This window comes from Terrapene carolina, unplaced genomic scaffold (assembly GCF_002925995.2).
Source record: "Terrapene carolina triunguis isolate 2854851 unplaced genomic scaffold, T_m_triunguis-2.0 Scaffold752, whole genome shotgun sequence".
In the NCBI taxonomy this organism is placed as follows: Eukaryota; Metazoa; Chordata; order Testudines; family Emydidae; genus Terrapene; species Terrapene triunguis.
Genome location: NW_020665103.1, coordinates 517,768 through 521,192, shown reverse-complemented (window position 1 = coordinate 521,192; position 3,425 = coordinate 517,768). Strand labels below are relative to the sequence as shown.

Sequence of the window (3,425 nt, the reverse complement as noted above, 5' to 3'; positions counted from 1 at the left end):
CTCCTTTGGGGGGATGCCCGGGTGATGGGTTGGGCGGCCACAGCCTGATGGGTGCTCATCTCTCATGTCCCTCCACAGCTGACGCCCTGCGCTGCCGGCTCTGCAGCTCCTTGCAGCCAGGGATGCCCTGCATGCCCCAAAAAATGAGCTGCAACTCCCAGCCGCCCAAGGCAGCCTGCCTCTCCGTCACCATCTCCTACGGTAAGGACCCAGGCGTTCGGCTGCCCTTGTCTCCTTTCTCCGCTAGGGGCTCTGCTGGCACCCATCCAGAGGCAAGAGCCTCCCCCCACTCACTTCTGTCTAAAACTCTTACTCCCCCCCGCTTCACACCCCTCACCTTATCACCCACCCACATCTGAGAGGAGATGGTTAGCTCCACCTACAGCGTTGGCCACACCCACTCAAAACCAATAACCACACCCCTTTCCTCCTTGGGTTATTACTGGCCTCTCACCTTCCATTGCTGGCCCATCAGAGTCTGAGCTGGCCCTGCCCACTCTGTTTGCCGCACCCACCTAGAGGCCGTAGACCCGCTACCCCCATCCTTCCAAGACATGGCTTGCATTATCTGGACCACAGCCCATGGCATAGCTTTAAACTGCATCCCATCCCCCCGGCCATTCTTTATAGGACCCCCATGGCTCCACCTCCTTTGCCTCCAGCCAATCAGCACCTCCACTGTTCCATGCCACCTAGGGACACTGTTATCTTTCTCCCCCACTCCAATAACCTCCCTTCCTCCTGCACACACTAGCACACCTTGATCCCACCCAACTCTCCGCACGGGATGGGATCCAACCACTGAACCCCACATGCTGCTAAACCCTCCTGAGGCTGGGCAGTGACTGATCATTTCTTCCCGCTCTGGCTCTCTCAGGCACACTCCCAGGTGCACCCCATCTCCTACACGCATGTTGGCAGTGGGGACCCTGCAGATCGTCTGCCTAGGCCTCGAAACCAGTGTCTCTGCCCTACCGAGCCCCTCAGTTACTCAGACACATTCCCTGGGAGTCCACCTGAATGGGAGAGTTATGGTTTCTCTAACACACACACACACTCTTTTTTTCATCTAGGCGGACTCCTGTATAGCTAAGCTTGGCAGACTTCAATTTTTATTTTTTTATCATTTTGACACATAATATCAATGTTTATTTTTAAGCATCTTTATATCTATTTAAATTTTCACAGTTGTGCAAAATTTGGGGTTTTCAACATTTTTTCCCCAATTTTTATCGATTTAAATGTTCACAGTTGCAGGAAATTGGAGGGGTTTCAGACAATAAGGGAGGGGTTGGACAATCATTATTTCCTGACAGTAGTTGTTGAGATTTGAAAAGCTAAAGCTTTTATAACCCATAAAACACAAATTGTCAACATCCCATATCGAAATGTATAATGGAAATAGCCTTAAAGCAAACTCTGATAAGTTTGTAAGCAGCAGTTTTCTTACTTTGACTGTCTACAAATTTCACTTATCATTAGAAATGTATTTTGTCGGTTTATGTGTGTGTGGTGAAATGGACATTTACAGATAAAAATAGAGTCTTTCCAAACCTGTACATAACACAGGCTGTGTTGTTCACCCCATGCTCTGAACCTCTGATGGCTAAAAGCTGGGACCGAGGATGGATCACTTGATCATCGTCCTGTTCTGGTCATTGCCTCTGAAGCATCTGCTGCCAGACACTATAGGAAGACAGGAGACTGGGCTAGATTGACCATTGGGCTGACCCAATATGGCCGTTCTTATGGTCATACTCTGGGTGACCCTTAACCTCTGACTGCCAGGAGCTGGGAGTGGATGACAGGGGCTGGATCACTCAATAATTGCCCTGTTCTGTTCATTCCCTCTGAAGCCCCTGGCATTGGCCACTGTCGGAAGACAGGACACTGGGCTGGATGGACCATTGCTCTGGCCTAGTGTGGCCGTTCTTATGTGATCACTCAGTGCGTAAGCAAGCGCTCTGGTTTCTTCGAGGCCCTGCTCCAACTGGCTGCACAATGCCAAGAGCTTTGCAGGCAGCATCCCGCCGGGTCTCTCTGTCTGGGAAGCTCGGCCCTCAGAGGCACAGTCCCCCAGCCGACCCGGGCCGCCCATTCTGTGTCACCCTCCCCATACCCACTGGGGGAGGGCTTGTGTCCCTTTCATCCCACCGGGGGAAGCTAAAGCGGCTCAACTCGCTAGTGCAGGCGAGATGGGAGCCGCTGGCTCACCCCTGCTCTCTCTGCCTCCCCCCTTGCAGGCGGCCAGGTGGAGCAGAAGATGCTGGGCTGCATCCAGGCGGATAACAAGAAGTGCGGCCTGACGTGGGATGACCCGGAGACCGGGCGTCACGCCGAGTACAAGTGCTGCTCCAGCGCCGACCACTGCAACGAATAGGGGCCCCGGCTCCGGCCTGCGGCGCCCCCAGGGTGGGGGGGCGGTGGTAGTGCAAACTGGGTGCTCGCGCCCCCCAACTGTCGCTTCCAGCCCCCCCAGCAGGGTCAATACAGCTGAGTCCAGAGCCCTGGTGTCTGTGGGGTTCATTTCAATCGGGGGCATCGTGAGCTCTGAAAACACCCACACCCACATGGGAGGGGACTCAGGGCAGTGGGAAGGAGGGAGGTCAGCTTGGTACGCTCCACATGGAGGGGGAATATGCATTTGGTACATTCGACAAAGGGGGTATGCATTTGGTACATTCCACAAAGATATGGGCATGAAATTGGTACATTCCACAAAGAGAGAAATATGAATTTGGTACATTCCACAAAGGGGGTATGAATTTGGTACATTCCACAAAGGGGGTATGAATTTGGTACATTCCACAAAGAGCTGTGTGAACTTGATATATTTCACAAAGGTGGAGGTATGAATTTGGTACAGTCCACAAAGGGGTGGCTATAAATTTTAGATGCTCTACAAAGGGTGGATATGAAATTGGTACATTCCACAAAAGTGTGGGGGGGTAATGAATTTGGTACATTCCACAAACGGGGATGGGGGCTATGAATTTGGTATGCTACAAAAAGGGGTATGAATTTGGTCCATGCCACAAAAGAGCGGCTGTGAATTTGGTATGCTCCACAAAGGGGGGTATGAATTTGGTACATTCACATTCCACAGAGAGGGGATGACTTTGGTACATTCCACAAACGGGGGGATGAATTTGGTACATTCCACAAAGAGGGTATGAGTTTGGTACGCTCCATATAGAAGGAGACGAGAGAAGGAGCGGCCATTTCTGGTCGGGGCAGACCCACTTCCTGCCTTCGAATGTCAACTTCTGGAAGGCGCTGGCTGGCGTCACTTCCGGTGAGGGCGAAGAGCCCTGTGAAACGTCGGCGCAGGGACTTCCGCTCTGTGGCCGGAAACTCCGGCACCCCTCCTCCCTCACCTCCGTACAGTTTCCGCTCGGGGCGGCCTTAGCCTCCGTGTCGTCACT

The 3,425-nt window shown here is 52.7% G+C and overlaps 1 long non-coding RNA gene across 1 annotated transcript; it reads left to right on the top strand.

Moving 5' to 3' along the window:
• Nucleotides 1–58: 58 nt before the first annotated feature.
• LOC113408092 lies at nucleotides 59–2,504 on the top strand. The gene is made up of 2 exons (XR_003370216.1): nucleotides 59–201; nucleotides 2,244–2,504. It is a non-coding gene; the product is annotated as an uncharacterized LOC113408092 (long non-coding RNA).
• The last annotated feature ends 921 nt before the right edge of the window (nucleotides 2,505–3,425 follow it).